We start from the raw sequence: 26,475 nt of genomic DNA on the forward strand, positions 1-26,475 counted from the left end.
CTTAGAGAGTGTGTTTGAGGGTATATTCCAGTTAGAGAGTATGTTTGAGGGTATATTCCAGTTAGAGAGTGTGTTTGAGGGTATATTCCAGTTAGAGAGTGTGTTTCAGTGTATATTCCAGTTAGAGAGTGTGTTTGAGGGTATATTCCAGTTAGAGAGTGTGTTTGAGGGTATATTCCAGTTAGAGAGTGTGTTTGAGGGTATATTCCAGTTAGAGAGTGTGTTTGAGGGTATATTCCAGTTAGAGAGTGTGTTTGAGGGTATATTCCAGTTAGAGAGTGTGTTTGAGGGTATATTCCAGTTAGAGAGTGTGTTTGAGGGTATATTCCAGTTAGAGAGTGTGTTTGAGGGTATATTCCAGTTAGAGAGTGTGTTTGAGGGTATATTCCAGTTAGAGAGTGTGTTTGAGGGTATATTCCAGTTACAGATTTTTGGGGTCGAACTGAGAGAGGACATGTCCCCTTGTCTTCGTGCTCAGTCACTTTTCTTTCGGCTCACGTCCAACCCTTGTTGCTCCCTGTGATGCTTGCCCTTATCTTGTGGCTTGTTGTCTCCTTGTCTCCTGGGCCTTTTTCTTCTTATATATTATACATTATTAGTTTTTTCTTGTGTGGGGTGGTGAATGGGAGGTACCCCTATGTAGCAGAAGAGAAAGAGTAGGTGGGGTGGGGGGGAATGAACAAAGGAAAACAGGGTGATGGTCTGCTTCTGTCGTATTTTAGGTGGTTGGGGGGGCAGGTGGTTGCTGAGGTGGTGTTTGTTAGGAGGAGGGGGCTGCTAGGTTGGAGGTTTATGTGTTTAGAAACATAGAAAAACTACAGCACAAAACAGGCCCTTCGGCCCACAAGTTGTGCCGAACATATCCCTACCTTCTAGGCCTACCTATAACCCTCCATCCTATTAAGTCCCATGTACTCATCCAGGAGTCTCTTAAAAGACCCTATTGAGTTCGCCTCCACCACCACTGATGGCAGCCGCTTCCACTCACCCACCACCCTCTGTGTGAAAAACTTCCCCCTAACATTTCCCCTGTACCTATCCCCCAGCACCTTAAACCTGTGTCCTCTCGTAGCAGCCATTTCCACCCTGGGAAAAAGCCTCTGAGAGTCCACCCGATCTATGCCTCTCAACATCTTATATACCTCTATTAGGTCTCCTCTCATCCTACGTCTCTCCAAGGAGAAAAGACCGAGCTCCCTCAGCCTATCCTCATAAGGCATGCCACTCAATCCAGGCAACATGCTTGTAAATCTTCACTGCACCCTTTCAATCTTTTCCACATCCTTCCTGTAATGAGGCAACCAGAACTGAGCACAGTACTCCAAGTGGGGTCTGACGAGGGTCTTATATAGCTGCATCATTATCCCCGGACTCTTAAACTCAATCCCTCGATTGATAAAGGCCAGCACACCATACGCCTTCTTAACCACCTCCTCTACCTGCGGGGCCGATTTCAGAGTCCTATGGACCCGGACCCCAAGGTCCTTCTGATCCTCTACAGTACTAAGAGTCTTTCCCTTTATATTGTACTCCTTCATCCCATTTGACCTGCCAAAATGGACCACTACGCATTTATCTGGGTTGAAGTCCATCTGCCACTTCTCCGCCCAGTCTTGCATCCTATTTATGTCCCTCTGTAACTTCTGACATCCCTCCAGACTATCCACAACCCCACCAACCTTCGTGTCGTTGGCAAACTTACCAACCCATCCCTCCGCTTCCTCATCCAGGTCATTGATGAAAATAACAAACAGCAAGGGTCCCAGAACAGATCCCTGGGGCACACCACTGGTGACCGACCTCCATTTAGAAAAAGACCCATCTATACCCACTCTCTGCCTCCTTTGGGCAAGCCAGTTCTGGATCCACCGGGCAGCAGCCCCTTAGATCCCATGCCCTCTCACTTTTTCTAGAAGCCTTGCATGGGGGAACCATGTTTCTGGGAATGGGATGGATGTCCAAGTGCTGTGTGTGTTGGAGAGTTGTTTTTGGGGGTTTCCTGGCTGGGAAGATTTTGTGTCTGTTGCTGAGTCAGATTCTGTTTTTCTGGGGTGGGGGGAAGGTTTTGTTAGTGGGTGGGCTACTGTGGCCAGGGCAGGGGTGGGGGGGGGGGGGGGGGGGGGGAAGAGCAAGAGGTCAGGCAGTGGGAAATAAAAGTCCTGGGGGTTTCCTGATAGAGATGTGGTGGGTAGGTTGCTGGTTGAAGGGTGGTTTGTTGGCCTCCCCTGTCTTGGCACTTTCATCTCCCATGTGTGCCTGTTGGGGTGGGTGGGGTGAATTTTTATTATTTATGGGTGTTTTATATTGTGATGGGCAGGGTGATGTGGTGTGATTCAGACAATATGTATCAGAGTGGTGTGGGCGCATTAGTTGGCGGAGCAAGTTGGTGTAGGGACATTCCCGTTTATTCAGATGGTTTATGGGTTTGGTATGAGGATAGGTCTTTTGTTGGCAGTGCAAAAATTACTTCATTGACAATTTATTTGTTTATTTCTTAATTAATTAATTAATTATTGTCCCCTGTAGGCTTACATTAGCAATGTAATGAAGTTACTGCGGAAGGGTACACCAAGTGGGAATTTAGCATGGCCAATTCACTGAACTCACACATCTTTGGAGTGTGGGAGGAAACCAGAGCGCCCAGAGGAAACCCCCGCAAGCACGCAGAGAACGTGCAAACTCCCCACAGGTAGAGATCCAAGGCAGGATCCCAGCCAGGGTCGCAGCCAGGGTCCCTGGCTCTGTGAGACAACAAGCTCAAGAGCGTACTACCAAGCTACAACCAACACATCTGCTCCACCAGAGGCCCAAACATCCTCGACCACTGCTACACAAATATCAAACATGCCTGTGCTCCTGCTCCCGGCTCACAAGCAAAAACTGGAGCGGGAGAATCCGTCAAAGAAAGTCGTGCAATGTTGGTCTGAGGAATCGGATGATCTCCGACGGGGCTGCTTGGAGTCAGTGGACTGGTCAGTATTTAAGAACACTGCGACCAGCCTGAATGAGTACGCCACTACAGTAACTGACTTCATTAGTAAGTGTGTAGAAGACTGTGTGCCAAAGAAGCAAATCTGTGTGTTCCCCAACTGGAAACCATGGATGAACAGGGATATCCACTGCTTGCTGAAGTCCAGGTCTGAGTAAGATACAGGTCTTAGATCATATCTGATCAGATACAATCTAAGGAGATCCATCAATGATGCCAAAAGACAGTACCGGACCAAGCTAGAGTCCCAGGCTAGCCACACCGATCCCCGCCAACTATGGCAAGGTCTGCAAGACATAACAGGCTACAAGATGAAGGCATGTAAAATCGCCGGCTCCAACTCACCCCTCCCTGATGAGCTCAATGCATCCTATGCCCGTTTTGAGCAAGAGGTCAGCGAGAGCATGCCCTCCACCCCGGAAGCCCTGGATGAACCTGTATCTGGGGTCACCATTGTAGATATCAGAGCAGCTTTCTCGAAGGTCAACCCACGGAAAGCGACTGGCCCGGATGGGGTACCCGGACGTGCACTCAGATCCTGCGCAGATCAGCTGGCGGGGGTATTCGCAGACATCTTCAACCTCTCTTTACAACAATCTGAGGTCCCTATCTGCTTCAAGAAGACGACCATCATCCCAGTACCTAAGAAAAACCAAGCAGCGTGCCTTAATGACTATCGGCCGGTGGCTCTGACATCCATCATTATGAAGTGTTTTGAAAGGTTAGTCATGGCACGAATCAATTCCAGCCTCCCGGACTACCTGGATCCACTACAGTTTGCCTACCGCCGCAACAGGTCCACAGCAGACGCCATTTCCCTGGCCCTGCACTCAACCCTGGAACACCTAGATAACAAGGACACCTATGTCAGACTCCTATTTATTGACTACAGCTCAGCCTTCAACACCATTATTCCCACGAAACTCATCTCCAAATTCTGTGGCCTGGGCCTCGGCACCTCCCTCGGCGACTGGATCCTGAACTTCCTAACTCACAGACCACAATCAGTAAGGATAAGCAACAACACCTCCTCCACGATCATCCTCAACACTGGTGCCCCACAAGGCTGTGTTCTCAGCCCCCTACTATACTCCTTATACATCTATGACTGTGCGGCCAAATTCCCCTCCAATTCGATTTTCAAGTTTGCTGACGACACCACCGTAGTGGGTTGGATCTCAAACAATGACGAGACAGAGTACAGGAATGAGGTAGAGAATCTGGTGAACTGGTGAAGCAACAATAATCTCTCCCTCAATGTCAACAAAACGAAGGAGATTGTCATCGACTTCAGGAAGCGTAGAGGAGAACATGCCCCTGTTCAATGGGGACGAAGTAGAAAGCGTCGAGAGCTTCAAGTTTTTGGGTGCCCAGATCACCAACAACCTGTCCTGGTCCCCCCCATGCCGACACTATAGTTAAGAAAGCCCACCAACGCCTCTACTTTCTCAGAAGACTAAGGAAATTTGGCATGTAAGCTACGACTCTCACCAACTTTTACAGATGCACCTTAGAAAGCATTCTTTCTGGTTGTATCACAGCTTGGTATGGCTCCTGCTCTGCCCAAGACCGCAAGGAACTACAAAAGGTCGTGAATGTAGCCCAATCCATCACACAAACCAGCCTCCCATCCATTGACTCTGTCTGCACTTCCCGCTGCCTCAGCAAAGCAGCCAGCATAATTAAGAACCCCACGACCCCAGACATTCTCTCTTCCACCTTCTCCCTTCGGGAAAAAGATACAAAAGTCTGAGGTCACGTACCGACCGACTCAAGAACAGCTTCTTCCCTGCTGCTGCTGTCAGATTTTTGAATGGACCTACCTCGCATTAAGTTGATCCTTCTCTACACCCTAGCTATAACTGTAACACTACATTCTGCACTCTCTTGTTTCCTTCTCTATGAACGGTATGATTTGTCTGTATAGCGCGCAAGAAACAATACTTTTCACTGTATGTTAATACATGTGACAATAATAAATCAAATCAAATCAAATTTTTAAAAAAGAGCTAACCACTGTGCCACCGTGTTGCCCATAGATGAATGGCTTACATGTCTGTCTTCTCACAATGCTGGCTTTCCTGCTGTCTATCGTGGTTCTCCCTTATTTGTTTGCCTTTTGCCCTCGGGGTTGATCTCCTGTGCCCCCTCCATGTTCCATACCTTCTCCTCCTTGTTGTGGTTCCCTTGTATCCTCCTTCTCCTGCTCTGTCATTGGCATTTGTTCGGGGAAAAGTCTGGGGTGGGGGTGGGGGGAGGTTTGGTTTGGAGATGGCTGATTCACCTTTGGGTCTGTTTGGGGGTTTGGTCTGGCCTTTGTCAGTGTTTGTGTTCAGGGGACCTAGTAATTAATGACCCGCTAATCTGTGGTTCCCTCTCGGCATGTGACTTGTGTTTGTTATGGTTTCCCAGTTGTATTATGTTTCCCTGTTCCTTCCCGTGGTGTGTTATTGGTTTCTGTTCATTATTTATCGTTCATGTGTTCTGGGTGGTTGCCCTGTTAGGTCCTTATCTATCCCTGTTCTTGTGTGCTTCCATGTCTTATGTTTAGACCATTAGGGAATAAGGTTTTCATTCTATAGATCCACCCCTTCTCTGCTGGCTTTCTTTCTGCTGTGGTCCAATGAACATTTGTGTCTAGTCCCATAATAGTTAGGGCTTCCTGCCATGTTGCATGAAATGTCTGTTTATGGCCTTGTTTTCCTTCTCCTTCCTAATCCCACTGAGGTGGCTGGAGAGTCTTTCCCTTAGTGTGTTGCCCGTTTCCCCTATGTATATTACCTTGCATGTTTTACATTGGATGGCATACACTACATTGCATTGGTCGCATTTGATTTTTGACTTTAGTGCTACACTGGTGTTTGTGTGGTGGTTCTTTATTTCCTCTGGTGTTACCAGGTGTCATGATGTGGAGATGCCGGCTTGGACTGGGGTAAACACAGTAAAAAGTCTAACAACACCAGGTTAAAGTCCAACGTTATTTGGCAGCAAATGCCACTAGCTTTCGGAGCGCTGCCCCTTCGTCAGGCGGAGTGGGAGTTCTGTTCACAAACAGGGCATACAGAGACACAAACTCAATTTACAGAATAATGATTAATGCTAATCAAGCTAATCAATGCTAATAATACATTACATAAGAACATAAGAAATAGGAGCAGGAGTAGGCCATCTAGCCCCTCGAGCCTGCCCCGCCATTCAATAAGATCATGGCTGATCTGAAGTGGATCAGTTCCACTTACCCGTCTGATCCCCATGACCCCTAATTCCCTTACCGATCAGGAATCCATCTATCCGTGATTTAAACATATTCAACGAGGTAGCCTCCACCACTTCAGTGGGCAGAGAATTCCAGAGATTCACCACCCTCTGAGAGAAGAAGTTCCTCCTCAACTCTGTCCTAAACTGACCCCCCTTTATTTTGAGGCTGTGCCCTCTAGTTCTAGCTTCCTTTCTAAGTGGAAAGAATCTCTCCATCTCTACCCTATCCAGCCCCTTCATTATCTTATAGGTCTCTATAAGATCCCCCCTCAGCCTTCTAAATTCCAACGAGTACAAACCCAATCTGCTCAGTCTCTCCTCATAATCAACACCCCTCATCTCTGGTATCAACCTGGTGAACCTTCTCTGCACTCCCTCCAAGGCCAATATATCCTTCCGCAAATAAGGGGACCAATACTGCACACAGTATTCCAGCTGCGGCCTCACCAATGCCCTGTACAGATGCAGCAAGACATCTCTGCTTTTATATTCTATCCCCCTTGCGATATAGGCCAACATCCCATTTGCCTTCTTGATCACCTGTTGCACCTGCAGACTGGGTTTTTGCGTCTCATGCACAAGGACCCCCAGGTCCCTTTGCACAGTAGCATGTTGTAATTTTTTCCATTTAGATAATAATCCAATTTCCTATTATTTCCTCCAAAGTGAATAACCTCTCATTTGTCAAATTTATACTCCATCTTCCAGATCCTTGCCCACTCACTCAGCCTGTCCAAATCTCTCTGCAGACCTTCTACGCCCTCCACACGATTCACTTTTCCACTTATCTTTGTGTCGTCTGCAAACTTTGTTACCCTACACTCAGTCCCCTCCCCCAGATCGTCTATATAAATGGTAAATAGTTGAGGCCCCAGTACCGATCCCTGTGGCACGCCACCAGTTACCATCTGCCAACCAGAAAAGCACTCATTTATTCCCATTGTCTGTACCTTTAAGACTTGATTAGCTGTATTAGCATTGATTAGCTTGATTAGCATTCCAATCATTATTCTGTAAATTGAGTTTGTGTCTCTGTATGCCCTGTTTGTGAGCATAGCTACCACTCCACCTGACGAAGGGGCAGCGCTCCGAAAGCTAGTGGCATTTGCTACCAAATAAACCTGTTGGACTTTAACCTGGTGTTGTTAGACTTCTTATTGTGGTTACCAGGTGTTCGCAGGTCGTGAAGGCCACATGACGGCGCAGAGTCGCTGAGCAGAAACTGATAGTCAAGTTCCGCACACACGAGGACGGCCTCAACCGGGATATTGGGTTCATGTCACACTATTTGTAACCCCCACAGCCTGCCTGGACCTGCAGAGTTTCACTGGCTGTCTTGTCTGGAGACAATACACATCTTTTTAGCCTGTCTTGATGCTCTCTCCACTCACGTTGTTTGTACCTTAAAGACTTGATTAGCTGTAGGTATTCGCATTCCAACCATTATTCATGTAAATTGAGTCTGTGTCTTTATATGCCCTGTTTGTGAACAGAATTCCCACTCACCTGAAGAAGCGGCTTGGAGCTCCGAAAGCTTGTGTAGCTTTTGCTACCAAATAAACCTGTTGGACTTTAACCTGGTGTTGTTAAACTTCTTACTGTGTTTACCCCAGTCCAACACCGGCATCTCCACATGCAAACTTTTTACCCATGGCTGTCCACTTGACCTGTAAGTAGTAGCTGTTATTGAATTCAAAATCATTCCTAGTCAGTCCCAGGTGCAGTAATCGAATTATTACCTCATCAGGTCTGTCTCCCTGGGGGAACCTTCTGAAAGCTTTTCTTAGTGCCCCAATTCCCCTATCTGTTTCTATGTTTGTGTACAGGCTCTCAACGTCCATTGTGAACAAGAGGCTGTTTGACTGGATTGTCAGAGAGTTCACTATTTGTACAAAGGGGTAGGTGTCTTTGATGTAGCTTGGGTGTTTCCTTGATATTGGATTCAGGAAGTAGTCGACATATTCGGCTATATTGTAAGGCTCAGTGCCACAGTCCGATACTATGGGTCTGCCCACGGGTACTGTTCCGGGTACTGTCCATGTGTCTGGGTGTTTGTGTATTTTTGGGAGCATGTAGAAGACCCTGGGGCGTGGGTGCTGGCCTGCTAGATATTTTTTGTCTTTTGTTGATGTATTTGTCTGCTAATAGTTGATCTAGGATGTTCCCTATGATTTGCCTGGTTTCTGGATAGACAGGCCTTTCTAGTTCTTCATAGTATTCCTTGTTGTGGAGCTGCCTATTTGCCTCCAGGAGACATTGCTGTCTGTCCATGATGACAATGTTGCTACCTTTGTCTGCCGGTTTTATTATTATGCCCCTGTTCTCCCTGAGTTCCCTTATAGCCTGTCTTTCTGTTTTAGTGAGATTTGGTTTATTTTTCAATTGTGGGATCCTTGCTGTTTTCACCCTTGTTGCTGGAATAAATTCTAGTGTCTCCATGCTGATTTTGTCCTGGGGGGGGCAGTGGGGTTCCATGCGGATTTTGGTGTGAATGGGGGTCTGTCTGACTCTCCCCCTTCAAAGTAGTCCACTAGTTTTATTTTTCTGTCGAAGTCTTTGAGATCTCCCTCCGTTTGGCTGGGTTTCAAGTTTGCTGTGGGTGCCTTCTCTAAGGTCCTTCTTTGTGTTTCTGTCAGCTGGAAGATAGTGCTCAGCTTTAAGACTGTCTTCACCCGCTGAGGGGATGTGTTATCCCTGGTTACATGTTCCTCTGCTCGGGCTTCTGTGCGCTTTAGTTTAAAGCCTTCAACCATTTTGAGATGATAGAACATAGAACAGTACAGCATAGAACAGGCCCTTCAACCCCACGATGTTGTGCCGAGCTTTATCTGAAACCAAGATCAAGCTATCCCACTCCCTATCATCCTGGTGTGCTCCATGTGCCTATCCAATAACCGCTTAAATGTTCCTAAAGTGTCTGACTCCACTATCACTGCAGGCAGTCCATTCCACACCCCAACCACTCTCTGCGTAAAGAACCTACCTCTGATATCCTTCCTATATCTCCCACCATGAACCCTATAGTTATGCCCCCTTGTAATAGCTCCATCCACCCGAGGAAATAGTCTTTCAACGTTCACTCTATCTATCCCCTTCATCATTTTATAAACCTCTATTAAGTCTCCCCTCAGCCTCCTCCGCTCCAGAGAGAACAGCCCGAGCTCCCTCAACCTTTCCTCATAAGACCTTATTTAATCGATAATTTAGTATATAGATTGAAGATTCCAAATTTAATCCCCTGCCTTTAAGTGCTGAAAATCATCAGCATGACTGGAGCATTGAAGAAGAGAGAAACAGAGTTCATGTTTCGGATTGAATGTGTTGGGCTGCGGCTTCTGTCCAGTGTATGTTATCCCAGCCCACCCTAAAGAGTTTATTGCTGAGTGTTGGTATGTGGTCCTGCATATTGATGAATTTATTTATCTCTAGTAGGATTGTTTCCTCCTCTTTGGGAAGGTCCCTACTATAGTTCAAAGCTACCGGTGACATGCGGGCATTGGGGAATTTTACCTGGGCCGTTCTTAAGGGTATTTGTAGCTGTTTTGTTGCTATTGAGCCCTTTTGGCTTCTATTGTTGATCCCTATTGATATTCATTCTTTTTATTCATTCGTGCTTCATGGGCGTCGCTGGCTGGCCAGCATTTATTGCTCATCCCTCGTTGCCCTTGAGAAGGTGGTGGTGAGCTGCTGCCTTCTTGAATCGCTGCAGTCCATGTTCTGTGGGTTGACCCACAATGCCGTTAGGGAGAGAATTCCAGGATTTTGACCCAGCGACTGCGAAGGAACGGCGATATATTTCCAAGTCAGGATGATGAGTGGCTTGGAGGGGAACTTGCAGGTGGTGGTGTTCCCATTTATCTGCTGCTCTTGTCCTTCTAGATGGAAGTGGTCGTGGGTTTGGAAGGTGCTGCCTAAAGATCTTTGGTGAATTGCTGCAGTGCATCTTGTAGATAGCACACACTGCTGCTACTGAGCGTTGGTGGTGGAGGGAGTGCATGTTTGTAGATGTGGTGCCAATCAAGCGGGCTGCTTTGTCCTGGATGGTGTCAAGCTTCTTGAGTGTTGTTGGAGTTTCACCAATCCAGGCAAGTGGGGAGTATTCCATCACACTCCTGACTTATGCCTTGTAGATGGTGGATAGGTTTTGGGGAGTCAGGAGGTGAGTTACTCGCCACAGTATTCCTAGCCTCTGACCTGCTCTTGTAGTGAGTCCAGTTGAGTTTCAGGTCAATGGTAACCCCAAGGATGTTGGCAGTGGGGGATTCAGTGATGGTAACACCACTCAATGTCAAGGGGCATTAGAATGTCTCTTATTGGTGATGGTCATTGCCTGGCATTTGTGTGGCATGAATGTTACCTGCCACTTGTCAGTCCAAGCCTGGATATTGTCCAGATCTTGTTGCATTTGAACATAGACTGTTTCAGTATCTGAGGAGTTGTGAATGGTGCTGAACATTGTGCAATCATCAGCGAACATCCCCACTTCTGACCTTGTGATGGAGGGAAGGTCATTGATGAAGCAACTGAAGATTGCTGGGCCTAGGACACTACCCTGAGGGACTCCTGCAGAGATGTCCTGGAGCTGAGATGATGAGTGTTTTCACATGTGGTTGGGAATGTAGTTTTTCCAGGGTTGCCTGGGCATGTGTGAAGTTTGCCCCCGGATGCTGTCTATTTGTGGTCAATCCTGCTCAGGTTTGAGCCCCCCATGACTATTATGGGTTTTATTGATGTGAGGGTCCAGTCTCTGTTTTTTTTGTGTGTTTGGGTGTCTTGTTATTACTGCGCTGTGAGTTCTGAGCATTCTTGTTTGGCTGAGTGTTGGTGTTCCCTCTATGTGCAGTTCTTTGTGGGGAGGGGTGGAGGGGTCCTACGTGTTTTCCCTCTATCCCTGTTGTGTTTGTTCCCCTTTTGCCCTTCCCCCGCTGGGGTGGGCTGGTGAGTTATCCTCTGTCGTTACCCCCAGTCCCTTCCCTGGGGGGAGTCCTCGGAGGGTGTTGGGCTGCTGCCTGCCCCCAGGGGTGTGCTATTCTGTTTTTCAATGTGTCTAGAAACCTCCCTGTCCGAAGGTAGATTTGGAGTTGTGGGTGTTGTGTTTTCACTCCCGTCCCTCCCTGTTTTTATTGTCCGTTGTGTTTTGTGTCTGGTGTTAGTGCTCCTGTTTATGGTGTCGCATGTGCCCGGTTTCAACTGGGGGTCAGTGTGTTGCCGTTTTGTTTTTGTCCGACTGCATTGATTTCCGGTGTGGTGTTGTGTGATCGGGTGGGGTTATCCCAGTTTCCCTGTTTTGGCTCCGGGGTGTTGGATTGCCATCTATCTATTCCTTTCCCCCGTTCTTGTTCCTTCTCTGTCCAGTCATCCATTTCCCTTGAGGGTATATTCCAATTAGGAAGTGTGTTCGAGGGTATATTCCAGTTAGAGAGTGTGCTCGAGGGTATATTCCAGTTAGAGAGTGTGCTCGAGTGTATATTCCAGTTAGAGAGTGTGTTCGAGGGTATATTCCAGTGAGAGAGTGTGCTCGAGGGTATATTCCAGTTAGAGAGTGTGCTCGAGAGTATATTCCAGTTAGAGAGTGTGCTCGAGGGTATATTCCAGTTAGAGAGTGTGCTCGAGGGTATATTCCAGTTAGAAAGAGTGTTCGAGGGTATATTCCAGTTAGAGAGTGTGCTCGAGGGTATATTCCAGTTAGAGAGTGTGCTCGAGGGTATATTCCAGTTAGAGAGTGTGCTCGAGGGTATATTCCAGTTAGAGAGTGTGCTCGAGGGTATATTCCAGTTAGAGAGTGTGCTCGAGGGTATATTCCAGTTAGAGCGTGTGCGCGAGGGTATGTTCCAGTTAGAAAGAGTGTTCGAGGGTATATTCCAGTGAGAGAGTGTTCGAGGGTATATTCCAGTGAGAGAGTCTGTTCAAGCATATGTTCCAGTGAGAGAGCATGTTCAAGGGTATATGATAGTTAGAGAGCGTGCTCGAAGGTACATTGCAGTTTGAGAGTGTGCCCGAGGGTATATTCCAGTTAGAGAGTGTGTTCGAGGGTATATTCCAGTTAGAGCATCTGTTCGAGGGTATATTCCAGTTAGACAGTGTGCTGGAGGGTATATTCCAGTCAGAGACTGTGCTCGAACGTAGGTTCCAGCTAGAGAGTCTGCTCGAGGGAATATTCCATATAGAGTGTGTTCGAGGGTAGCTCCCAGTTAGAGAGTGTGTTCGAGGGTATATTCCAGTTAGAGAGTGTGTTCGAGGGTATATTCCAGTTAGAGAGTGTGTTCGAGGATATATTAGAACATAGAAAAAATACAGCACAAACAGGCCCTTCGGCCCACAAGTTGCGCGGTCATGTCCCTACCTACCTAGGCTTATATATAGGCTTACCTATAACCCTCAATCCTATTAAGTCCCATGTACTCATCCAGAAGTCTCTTAAAAGACCCTATCGAGTTTGCCTCCACCACCACTGACGGCAGCCGATTCCACTCACCCACCACCCTCTGAGTGAAAAACTTACCCCTGACATCTCCTCTGTACCTACTCCCCAGCACCTTAAACCTGTGTCCTCTCGGAGCAGCCATTTCAGCCCTGGGAAAAAGCTTCCAAGAATCCACCCGATCTATACCTCTCAACATCTTGTACACCTCTATCAGGTCACCTCTCATCCTTCGTCACTCCAAGGAGAAAAGACCGAGCTCCCTCAGGCTATCCTCATAGGCATGCCAACCAATCCAGGCAACATCCTTGTAAATCTTCTCTGCACCCTTTCAATCATTTCCACATCCCTCCTATAATGAGGCGACCAGAACTGAGCACAGTACTCCAAGTGGGGTCTGACAAGGGTCTTATATAGCTGCATCATTATCTCCCGACTCCTAAACTCAATCCCTCGATTGATGAAGGCCAGCACACCATACGCCTTCTTAACCACCTCCTCTACCTGCAAGGCTGATTTAAGAGTCCTATGGACCCGGACCCCAAGGTCCTTCTGATCCTTTACACTGTTAAGAGTCTTACCCTTGATATTATACTCCTTCATCCCATTTGACCTGCCAAAATGGACCACTACACATTTATCCGGGTTGAAGTCCATCTGCCACTTCTCCGCCTAGTCTTGCATCCTATCTATGTCACGCTGCAGCTTCTGACATCCCTCCAACCTATCCACAACACCACCAACCTTCGTGTCGTCGGCAAACTTACCAATCCATCCCACCACTTCCTCATCCAGATCATTTATGAAAATGACAAACAGCAAGGGTCCCGGAACAGAGCCCTGGGGCACTCCACTGGTGACCGACTTCCATTCAGAAAAAGACCCATCTAAAACCACTCTCTGCCTTCTGCAGGCAAGCCAGTTCTGAATCCACAAGGCAACAGCCCCTTGGATCCCATGCCCTCTCACTTTCTCGAGAAGTCTTGCATGGGGGACCTTATCGAACACCTTGCTGAAGTCCATGTAAACCACATCTACCGCTTTTCCTTCGTCAGTGTGTTTAGTCACATTATAATTATAATACATTATGATGCGATTATAATTTTGACATTATTTTCCAAAGGGAATTCTTCTAATTCTGTGCAATGTTCAGATGAAAACAAGATTTAGTAATCTCCTTGAATCTTATTTCCAACCAAGTTCCACCATGGGGACAATTCTGCCAAGTTCACCACAGGACTCTGAACATTTGAGCATCAACAATCCAGTCACAGATCACAAATGTATTATACAGGTAACTACTTGCTCACTAGGACACTGTAGTTTAATTACCTTTCCCATAGACAATTAGGCAGCACAAAGAAGATGCTACATTATTTTCAGTTTGCAAGATTCTCCCAAGTCCATCCACTCTGCTCTCTCTGCTGTTTTTTCTTTCGAGCCCGGGCGCGCTGCTTCGGATTTTTTTTCAAACTGCGCATGTGCAGTTCAGAGCTCCGATCGGTCCGGCAGCGCTAAGCCCCGCCCACAGCGCGGATCGGACTGGAGCCGGCAAAAAGTGTATGGGCGCGCTGGAAAGAGGATTCCGGGCTCGGATCTGCATTACGCCCGGATCCGGCCCTTAGAGTCTGAATGGTAAAATTCCCCCCATAGAGTGTGCTCGAGGGTATATTCCAGTTAGAGAGTGTGCTCGAGGGTATATTCCAGTTAGAGAGTGTGCTCGAGGGTATATTCCAGTTAGAGAGTGTGCTCGAGGGTATATTCCAGTTAGAGTGTGTGCTCGAGGGTATATTCCAGTTGGAGAGTGTGCTCGAGGGTATATTCCAGTTAGAGAGTGTGCTCGAGGGTATATTCCAGTTGGAGAGTGTGCTCGAGGGTATATTCCAGTTGGAGAGTGTGCTCGAGGGTATATTCCAGTTGGAGAGTGTGCTCGAGGGTATATTCCAGTTGGAGAGTGTGCTCGAGGGTATATTCCAGTTGGAGAGTGTGCTTGAGGATATATTCCAGTTAGAGAGTGTGCTCGAGGGTATATTCCAGTTGGAGAGTGTGCTCGAGGGTATATTCCAGTTGGAGAGTGTGCTCGAGGATATATTCCAGTTGGAGAGTGTGCTCGAGAGTATATTCCAGTTGGAGAGTGTGCTTGAGGATATATTCCAGTTAGAGAGTGTGCTCGAGGGTATATTCCAGTTGGAGAGTGTGCTCGAGGGTATATTCCAGTTAGAGAGTGTGCTTGAGGATATATTCCAGTTGGAGAGTGTGCTCGAGGGTATATTCCAGTTAGAGAGTGTGCTTGAGGATATATTCCAGTTAGAGAGTGTGCTCGAGGGTATATTCCAGTTGGAGAGTGTGCTCGAGGGTATATTCCAGTTGGAGAGTGTGCTCGAGGATATATTCCAGTTGGAGAGTGTGCTCGAGGATATATTCCAGTTAGAGAGTGTGCTCGAGGGTATATTCCAGTTAGAGAGTGTGCTCGAGGGTATATTCCAGTTAGAGAGTGTGCTCGAGGGTATATTCCAGTTAGAGAGTGTGCTCGAGGGTATATTCCAGTTAGAGAGTGTGCTCGAGGGTATATTCCAGTTAGAGAGTGTGCTTGAGGATATATTCCAGTTAGAGAGTGTGCTCGAGGGTATATTCCAGTTGGAGAGTGTGCTCGAGGGTATATTCCAGTTGGAGAGTGTGCTCGAGGATATATTCCAGTTGGAGAGTGTGCTCGAGGGTATATTCCAGTTAGAGAGTGTGCTCGAGGGTATATTCCAGTTGGAGAGTGTGCTCGAGGGTATATTCCAGTTAGAGAGTGTGCTCGAGGTATATTCCAGTTGGAGAGTGTGCTCGAGGGTATATTCCAGTTGGAGAGTGTGCTCGAGGATATATTCCAGTTGGAGAGTGTGCTCGAGGGTATATTCCAGTTGGAGAGTGTGCTTGAGGATATATTCCAGTTAGAGAGTGTGCTCGAGGATATATTCCAGTTAGAGAGTGTGCTCGAGGGTATATTCCAGTTGGAGAGTGTGCTCGAGGGTATATTCCAGTTAGAGAGTGTGCTCGAGGGTATATTCCAGTTGGAGAGTGTGCTCGAGGGTATATTCCAGTTAGAGAGTGTGCTCGAGGGTATATTCCAGTTAGAGAGTGTGCTCGAGGGTATATTCCAGTTGGAGAGTGTGCTCGAGGGTATATTCCAGTTAGAGAGTGTGCTCGAGGGTATATTCCAGTTAGAGAGTGTGCTCGAGGGTATATTCCAGTTGGAGAGTGTGCTCGAGGGTATATTCCAGTTAGAGAGTGTGCTTGAGGATATATTCCAGTTAGAGAGTGTGCTCGAGGGTATATTCCAGTTAGAGAGTGTGCTTGAGGATATATTCCAGTTAGAGAGTGTGCTCGAGGGTATATTCCAGTTAGAGAGTGTGCTTGAGGATATATTCCAGTTAGAGAGTGTGCTCGAGGGTATATTCCAGTTAGAGAGTGTGCTCGAGGGTATATTCCAGTTAGAGAGTGTGCTCGGTTTCAATTAGAGTTGGAGTTTTCGGATTATATGTTCATTTCGGACAGTGGTGTGAATCTGATGATATTTTTATAACCGCCCTTAACGGCTGAAATTTAATTTTGGTGACTGTTCCGCTGAGGTTTGTTACCTGCTCCATAATGGCACCTAGTTTGTCTGAGTTGAGTATGAATTTGGTGAAAGCTTGAAGATGTCAAAGGAGTTCTGAACACATCCTGGAGCAGAGCTGCAGGAAATTATTTCCTTCTTTTCCTATCTCTGATGTTTGTTCCTGTTACCTGCGCCTCTTCCTTGCGGCTGATAGGCTTCGGGCTCTACCTGTGCACGTACATCCTGCTCATCATCTCGTGGTCTCAATAATCCAGTTATCACCTGCACAATGGCTGCTATTCAGCCAAATATCTCGGCCTTTGCATCTCAGTGGAGCAATTGGGATGTGGGACAGTGCCGGTGGAGATCCTTGTTTGTTTGTCTCACTCAGCCACAGCCTTTGAGTCACTTGCAAAGAAAATAAAACATATTTTGACAGTTGCCAAGCAACTGCAGATCAAAGCGTTTCAGTAAAACATATGCTGATTTTTTTTTAATGATCTATAATAGTTTCCGTGTCATAGTAGGTTGAATCCCTCCTTCCCCCATCTCTTCTCTCCTTTTGTAAAGAACTCCCTCTTATAACCAGATCCAGAAAGACATATGGAGAGGAGGGAATGAGTTAAAAAAATCAACCAGAAGTGAACAAATGGAGTGAAACTCATGGAGAAATTTGGGAGAGGGAGAGAGGTGAAGACTCCAACATGAAAAGGCGAAACGGAGATTGCGAGACAAGAGTAGAAAAAGGAGATACTGACTTGTACATCCCATCCTAACCCACAAGCCTTGAGGCACCTCTCAGTGCCACGCTAGGAGAGACTGATTGACAGTTTGGAACTAGTTTCTAAGGCTGGGAGATAGGCACAGTAACATGATACACTGAGAACTAGTAACCATCAACCCACGAGGTAGCAACTGGCCACAGACAGGAGTTCCTGGCAAAACAACATTACAGCTTGATGGAAAGACTTGTTGACTTTGGTCACAGCCCAACCTCTCGGTACAGTCTACCTGATACTGCTGTAATGCCGCTTCATGTAATGCAATAGACATGTTGGGATTTATGACTGAAATCCCAGAGTCCACAAGACCTGCCGCTTCCAGAGAGCCTTGCCAGAATCCCTCGGGATCTTTCATCTCTCCTCATTCTGAGTGAAGCTTGAATCATTTCAGTCACCAAGAGTCCTTTCTCACTCGGCTTCAGCACGAGAAACAATCTATCTGCTGGTGCTCATTGGAGAGTTATGATGACACAACACCATCTGCATTATTACGGCCAACAGCTTCAGCTAGGCAGCTCTCAGTGAATCTCGGCACTGAATTAAGCAGCAAGTCAATGGGTACAAAACAAACATTTGTATTCAAAGGTGTCAATAATATCTGGGGTGGTTATCTGGCAGATAAGGGGCAAGATATATATTTTTTGGTACTTTAATTCTAATCAAAAAAAGCCAATTCAAATTAAGTCCAATCATGAAACCCACATGAGGGACGAACAATCCAAGCTGACGAGATAAGGCATTGCATCCCATCTTGGGCTCGATCAAACAAGCTCCAAGCTGACAGGATGAGGCATTGCACCCGCTCCTGAGCTTGATCTAATGCATCATCTCAGCCAAAAGGCTAGATCCTTGTGGGCAACTTGGGCAAAACATATTTGCTGCTGTAAATTCTTGTGGTGGCCGACCTAGATTGTCGATGACCATAATCGCCAATGTGACGGGCGTGTTCTGCCTTGGAAATAAGGTCCACACCAACACAGGCATCCAGGAGCCATGGCTGAAGTAGGCATAGGAAGCCTGGCAAATGCAACTAGGGCCCCTGAACTCCTGTTCCAAGAACCTCTTCCTGAAATTGGGCTCCTGAGTTGGGTTCACCAGGTCTGCCTGCAGCTGAACCCAATGGTTCTGAACGGGATCGCTGGAGGTCGCCAGCGAAAAGGGTGGCACAGTGATTAGCACTGCTGCCCCACAGCGCCAGGTACCTGGGTTCAATTCCAGCTTCGGGTCACTGTCTGTGTGTAGTTTGCACATTCTCCCCGTGTCTGCGTGGGTTTCCTCCGGGTGCTCCGGTTTCCTCCCACAGTCCAAAGATGTGCGGGTTGGGTTGATTGGCCATGCTAAATTGACCCTAGTGTCAGGGAGAATTGCAGGGCAAATGTGTGGGGTTCATAGAAATCATAGAAACCCTACAGTGCAGAAGGAGGCCATTCGGCCCATCGAGTCTGCACCGACCACAATCCCACCCAGGCCCTACCCCCACATATTTTACCCGCTAATCCCTCTTAACCTACACATCCCAGGACTCTAAGGGGCAATTTTTTAACCTGGGTTGCAGGAATAGGGTGGGATTGTGGCCAGTACAGACTTGATGGGCTGAATGTCCTCCCTCTGCGCTGTCGGGATTCTATGATCCTATTCTGTGAAAGGTAAGTTTATTAATAATGATCAAATTCACTGTGGGACTTGAAAGTACGGTTCAAGTTTTCATCCCTAATATGGAACACACTGGCCCAGAATTGAAGTTGGTTTCACTGGGGAGCTGCCTGGGAGGTGTGCAACAGGCTTCTATAACTTGCCATCTTATTTCAACAAGGCCTGAGGCCTGAAGCCCACGACCCAATATCAGATACATTTCGTACATACTCCCGTTGCTGCCCAAGCTGCACTGTCCTACTTCACTCCCAGGTTAATTTAAATCAGGAAGCATTATCTCACACCACGAGGTGTCAAACCCACTCTACCCCCACATCCGACCACCACCTACCCGCACCGATGCTCCCCACACCCCCAAAGGCTGTGGATGTTGGGGATTGTGGTGATATAAACAGGGCCTAGTTTTAAGGCTGATAAAATTGGATATCCTAAATTAAAGAATTGGGCATATTAAAATCAAACACAGTCAAACCACAGGCAGGCCAATTGTACAAGTACACAAACACGTCTGGGCCTGACCTATCAATTATCCGTCAAAGATCATTGCACTCTACTGATACTTAGCAGGAGATCATTGCACCCCATTGAAATGCACCGGCCTATTGTTAGAAGCCCAGATCGGGCCAGACTTTCTGTCACCGAAAGTTCCTGCAGTTACATGTAAGCAGCAGCATGGAGATGGACACCTGGGGGCGGGCCCTGGTGTCCTGTCAGGCAGACATCAAGAAACCCACTGGGTATTGGAACCCCCTCCTGGGATCTCATTGGCCGGAAGCCAGAGAAGTTTCTGGAAAGGCAAGCAGGCAGGGGGATAAAGGGACACATTTCAGACACACCAGCAGCGAAGACTCGACAAGGGAGACGACCTTGACCTTTCAGAAGACTGACCAGAGAAGGAAGGAAGAAGCTGCCATCGAGACTCACCTTCGTGACGACGCACCAGAGGGACTCAGAGAATCGAGCTTGCAGTTTAACCAAACCATCTTTGCGGGTACTGTACTTGAATCTGGGGTATCCTCTTGTTTTATGTGGGTAATTTAAGGGTTAATAGTGTTATTATTAATAAACTTGTTGAACCTTTACTTGTGTTTGTCCTTTGTCCATCTTGCAAATAAGGGGTAAAACCTTGGAGTAAGTAAACTGGTCTAAAGTATCTGAGAATTAACAGGTACAACAGGACCAATCAGTACTTACAAGGCTCAGAGGACTACGAAGCTACAACAGATGTGCAGAGTTGTAGCATAGATTAGCTAAACTGATCATGTTTTGAATAAGCAGTGGAATAGGCTGGATGGGCTGAATGGCCTCCTCCTGTTGGGATCTGAGCAGGTAGTAGTCTGTAATGGCCCACCCACCCAGTTTCTACCTGGCAGGTGCGTAAATATCCATCACGTGGAGTCACCAATCATGAAGCATCTGATCCTTAGGCATCATTTTTCGCGGTGAAATGGATACTCCACAATGTATCTAAAACAGCGGATGAACGGTGGAGCCAAAAGTCCCATCCCCATATCTGGCAGAAACCAGTGTTGACTGGGCGGGAGAATGGGGCTGGGATGTGATTCATACATGTGGAAATCTCAAACTCAGCAGGGCTACTTGAACTCAGTGCTGAGTTCAAACCGATGCATTTTTTGCTGGAGCAAAAACCTTATCTCGCAGTGTGTGAATTACAAATCTTTAGAATATATAGAAATGCTCCTGAAGCTGGTTAGCACTGCCAAGCTGTCGAGTTATTTAAATATCCAGCCCTTTAAAAATACAAAACTGCCTCCTGTGTCTGAAAGTTGAAAAATACATCTGTTCTAATACATACAATAGCTGTTTGTTGACATAATCCTCAATACTATCATTATAACATTATTGATGCTTGACTGCCTTCCATAACTTATAATTATCGGAGTGGCGGAGTGCTGTATGTTCACAGATTGATTGTCAGCTCCAAGAGGCAATCAAAGGACTAGCTGTCTTTGATGTGGGGTTATGAATGCAAATATTTGTTTTTAATAAGGATCAAGTATTTGAGGGGATTTAAATATATTGAATGTGCTTTTCATGAATGATATTTTATGTAACTAAGTCCATAACAGATATTTAGAACTTTATTTTATCTCAACCTGGCTCTGGGTGTCTGCCCATGGTTAATACTAACTGAGTTGACATATGGGCTATAAGAAGTCATTGATTTCGGGCATAAGTTGGCACCAAATTGGAATTGGGTTATAAGAGGCCATTGGGGTGCTTGGGGATTCAGGAATTGGCACATATGGGCATGAGGAGTGGATAGGGGGGTGAGGGGTAGGGATCCTAATGTTTAAAAAAACAACTGGGATGAAGCCTCAAGGAACAGGGATTGCCATCCTTGGCACTTGCCAGCTCTGTGGCTGCCTCCGATCAGTGTCCTGGGACAGCAGGCCCAGCTCGATTGCCAACCCCAGCCTTGGAACAAATTCCCGCCATTCGGGGCACTGTTTTCTGAGGTGTGGAAAGCAGGAGATTTCCCAGCTCTGCATCTCAGGAGTGAACATCCAGGTCTTGGTGTCAGACTTAAGATTCTCATCCTTGTTTTCTACCCCTGCCAAGGCTTGGTCCCTCTTTATCTCTGTAATCTCCTCTCATCCAACAACCTTCCGAGATCAACCCCCATTCCCCAGCCTCCTTCATCTGTCCCACCCACCCAACAATCTGTCCACCATTGGCAGCTGTACTGTCAGCTGTTAGACCATAAGATATAGGAGCAGAACTAGGCCATTTGGCCCATCGAGTCTGCTCCACCATTCAACCATGGCTGATATGATTCTCATCCCCATTCTCCTGCCTTTTCCCCGAAACCCTTGATCTCCTTATTGATCAAGAACCTATCTATCTCTGTCTTAAAGATATTCAATGACCTGGCCTCCACAGTCCTCTGTGGCAATGAGTTCCACAGATTCGTCACCCTCTGGCTGAAGAAATTCCTCCTCATTTCAGTTTTAAAGGAGCGTCCCTTCACTCTAAGTTTGTGCCCTCGGGTTCTAGTATCTCCCATGAGTGGAAACATCCTCTCCACGTCCACTCTATCTAGGCCTCTCAGTATTCTGTAAGTTTCAATTAGATCCCCCCTCATCCTTCTAAATTCCATTGAGTACAGACCCAGACTCCTCAAACACTACCCATATAACAAACCCTTCATTCCTGGGATCATTCTTGTGAAGTACCTCTGGATCCCCTCTATGGGCAACACACCCTTCCATAGGTATGGGCCAAAACTGCTCACAATATTCCAAATGGTGTCTGACCAGAGCCATATAGAGATGCTCTGCTTCTTCTCGAGGTAGACCCTACACTCCAGGATTCTCCCACTCAACTTCTCCATCTTCCTCTCCTTCTTCAGATGCTCATTAATGACTATCTTTTACGCCAAGCTTTTGGCAATCTCTGCTAACGCTTCCTTATATGGCTCAGTCTTGAATGTTGTCTGATAGTACCTCTACAAATTGTCTTGGAACATTTTAATACATCAAAGGCTGGGATGCAGTGCCACGTTTGGAGATGCTGGAGCTCTAAGAAAACAAAAATTGGTCATTTCTCAATCTACTTTTACATTTTTTAAATGTTTTATTCAATTGGGTCCCAAAGGTCAGGAGAACTATGCTTTCGAAGTGAAAAATATTAATGCTTCCACTGTCACCAACCTCTTCCTCACCCCTCCCTCCAACAACCTCCCTATCCCCAAATACCCTACCCTCTCAAAGTCCAGTATTGGTTGCCCGTCCCTAATTACCCTTGGACGGAGTGGCTTGCTCAGCCATTTCAGAGTCAACCACATTCCTGTGGGTCTGAAGTCACACGTAGGTCTGGACGGCAGGTTTCCTTCCCTAAAGGGGCATTAGTGAACCAGATGGGTTTTTACAACAACTGCAGTAGGTTGATGGCTGCCATTACTAAGAACAACTTTCATTGCTGATTTACTTAAATTCCATGGTGGGATTTGAACCCACGTCCCCTGAAGATAAGCCGGAGCCTCTGAATTCTGAGCCCAGTGAATTACCACTGTGCCATCCGCTCTGAATGCCCCTGAGAGCTGAATGAGGGAGAAGGCTTTCATCTCTTGCAGATATGTAGGAATAAATGCTGTGAAATAACTGATTCTGATTTGACACGTTCTCACACAATCCTGTGACCAGACAGCATTCTTCCCGATCATTGATGCTTTAATTCTCCGTATATTACACAGAGTAATTGCTGCTTAACATGTGTTAGAAACATATATTTTTGGCACATAAGTAGTTTCTGAGGACACCCACATTGAGACTGAATGAACACCTTCCCCAAACTCCACTCATTGTTCTGACATGTTTCTTGTGTGGTGTCTAAAACCAATGATGTGTAATGTGGCTTGCCTGCTACAAAGCCTTTCCTTCCAGTAAGATAGAGGTCATGGAAGAATTTCAGAGCAGTGAAGCTGGATTGATATCTCCCTTAAGAGCCTTTAATTACCATAATCGGCTTAGAAAACGAGTCTGCTCTAGTGTAGCGAAGACGTCAGGGAGGTTAGATCTGAGATATTGAAAATAATGACTGAATGTAGCAGCAGTTTCCTCAGATACTGTGCGTTCCCTTTCAACTGAACTTTCATCACTATACCCCAACTCCGACGTCCTTTACTCCTCTGTCCTTGCAAACTAACTGCACATCTCCAACCTCCCTGTGCTTTCCAAGTACTTGCACGCTTTATCCCCCTTCCAAATCTGCACTTATTTTGCCTTAGCTCCACGGTTGAGCCTTTCCAGTGAGGTTTCTGTCCTTGTCAGCACTGAACTGGGCCTTATCAAAGTCAGAAATAATATCCAATGTGACTGTGGCCATGGCAAACCATCCATTCTCATCTATCTCACCCTGCCTGCACTCTTTGATGCAATTGGGTGACACAGTGGTTAGTGCTGCCTCACAGCGCCAGGGACCCGGGTCCAATTCCAGCCTCGGGTCACTGTTTGTGAGGAGTTTGCACCTTTTCCCCCGTGTCTGCGTGGATTTCCTCCGGGTGCTCCGGTTTCCTCCCACAGTCCAAAGTTGTGCGGATTAGGTTGACTGGCCATACTAAATTAACCGTAGTGTCAAGGGGATTAGCAGGGTAAATGCGTGTGATTGGTACAGACTCAATGGGCTGAATGGCCTCCTTTTGTACTGTTGGGATTCTATGGCCGCGATTCTCCCATTGCGGCCCGCCACTTTTCTGGCAGGTTCGGCCGGGAGATGCGCGTGTTGCCCATTTTTCCGGGTTCCCCGGCAGTTTTTTCGACCTACGCGCATCTCCCAGCCAGAGAAAAATGGCGCTGCCGGGAACCCGCTGAAATTCGGCGAGCCGCTGTTTAGCATGAGTTTACATACCTTTGCATGCCATTATTGGAAGCCACACAGCAATCTCCGCCCACGTCTCCCACCTCTTTGGCGTGATGTAATTTTGGCGCGAATCAGAACAGGTATTTAAAAGTCGCAACCTGGCATTGGCAGCCTTGAACTGGCGTGAGGAGGTAAGTGCTGCTGGCAGAGTGCGGGGGATGTTCCAGACAGGCCCTGAAGATGCCTGGTGGCCTTCCTCCTGCTGTCTTCAGGTTTTGGCCCATTGACGAGTGACATCTGGGGAGGGGTGGGGATGTGGTTCGGGAGGGGCTTTCATTTCCTCACAGCTCCCTGGGTGAGGTTCCGTCAGGGAGTTGGCAGGACTTGCAGATAGTGAGGAGCATTGTCAGAAGCTACAGAAGGATATAGATAGGCTGGAAATTTGGGCAAAGAAATGGCAGATGGAGTTCAATCCTGATAAATGCGAAGTGATGCATTTTGGTAGAAATAATGTAGGGAGGAGCTATACGATAAATGGCAGAACCATAAAGGGTGTAGATACGCAGAGGGACTTGGGTGTGCAAGTCCACAGATCCTTGAAGGTGACGTCACAGGTGGAGAAGGTGGTGAAGAAGGCATATAGCGTGCTTGCCTTTATAGGACGGGGCATAGAGTATAAAAGTTGGGGTCTGATGTTGCAGATGTATAGAACGTTGGTTCGGCCGCATCTGGAATACTGCGTCCAGTTCTGGTCGCCACACTACCAGAAGGACGTGGAGGCTTTGGAGAGAGTACAGAGGAGGTTTACCAGGATGTTGCCTGGTATGGAGGGGCTTAGTTATGAGGAGAGATTGGGTAAACTGGGGTTGTTCTCCCTGGAAAGACGGGGGATGAGGGAGACTTAATAGAGGTGTATAAAAATTATGAAAGGCATAGATAGGGTGAACGGTGGGAAGCTTTTCCCCAGGTCGGTGGTGACGTTCACGAGGGGTCATAAGTTCAAGGTGAAGGGGGGGAGGTTTAACACGGACATCAGAAGGATGTATTTTACACAGAGGGTGGTGGGGGCCTGGAATGCGCTGCCAGGCAAGGTGGTGGAGGCGGACACACTGGGAACGTTTAAGACTTATCTAGACAGCCATATGAACGGAGTGGGAATGGAGGGACACAAAAGAATGGTCTCGTTTGGACCACGGAGCGGCGCGGGCTTGGAGGGCCGAAGGCCTGTTCCTGTGCTGTATTGTTCTTTGTTCTTTGTTGGAGTCCTGTTCCCCCCCCCGCCCCCCCCCCCCCCCCCCCCCTCTCCAAGCAGCGCTGAAGCGCAGTGTGAGAGGCAGCCTCGAGGGCTCCTGCTCCCCCTCCCCTCTCCACAGCACCTTGCAGTGGCATTGTCTTTCTGCAGGGTGTGATCAGGGACTCTACTGAGTGCTGGTGTTCCGGGGTGGGGGAGGAGTGCACCATGTGCTGACTGAGGCCGAACCAGATGAAGCAGCTGCTGCTCCAGGCCGGGGTGCAGAGGTTCAGACATGGACTGCATGGAATCTGCTGTCACTGGGCACCCATCGGGTGCTGCTTTGCTGTCTGTCCCTGCCCTATGACACGGACCAGCAACTCATGCCTGTAACAGATGCTGCAGTTGCACACATAGCAATGGCTCAAGGGTGCACATTGCTGTCCACTGACCTGCATAATCTGGTAAGAAGTTTAACAACACCAGGTTAAAGTCCAATAGGTTTATTTGGTCGCAAATGCCACTAGCTTTCGGAGCGCTGCTCCTTCGTCAGGTGGAGTGGGAGATGTGTTGTTAGACTTCTTACTGTTTGTTTACCCCAATCTCCACATCATGCATAATCTGTGCCAGCATTTGTCATGATGGGACATCTCACACAACCCTAATTGGGCCACGCATGGCACCATGGATTGTGTGGTGTTGCCAACACCTACAAGTGGGGATGCTGGCCCAAGTGAGGGATTAGGGTGGTGATGGGTCTTGCAGCCAATGATAATAATCCATCATTCTGTGCTCTTTCCAAACCGCACTGTGCAGATGGATCTCGGTTTGCTTGATCTGGAGCTGGCCATGTTGGTGGCAGCAGGGGTGGTGGAGGAGGAGGCGGCTCAGGAGGTGGCTGGCGTGGAGAGACCACCACAGGAGCAGCCACCACCAGACCCTCAGGAAGGAGGGCAGGGGGCTGCAGCTGAGGGCCAGGAGGTGGGTGAGCAGGCTCCCAAGAGGGTGCACAGAAGGTGGAGGGTGCCGAGGCCAAGGAGGCACAGGCCCCACAATTCCTTCGAGGCCCTCTCGGAGGAGATGTGCCATCACCACCGGCTGCGCTTGTCCAAGACCACGGTGCGTCACATTCGTGAGGCGCTCTCACACCTGGCACCTCAGGGGAGGGGTGGCCATTCGCTCCCTGTGGATGTGAAGGTGATGGCAGCCCTCAATTTCTATGCCTCCGGGTCATTC

Source organism: Mustelus asterias, chromosome 8 (assembly GCF_964213995.1).
Source record: "Mustelus asterias chromosome 8, sMusAst1.hap1.1, whole genome shotgun sequence".
Classification (NCBI taxonomy): domain Eukaryota; kingdom Metazoa; phylum Chordata; class Chondrichthyes; order Carcharhiniformes; family Triakidae; genus Mustelus; species Mustelus asterias.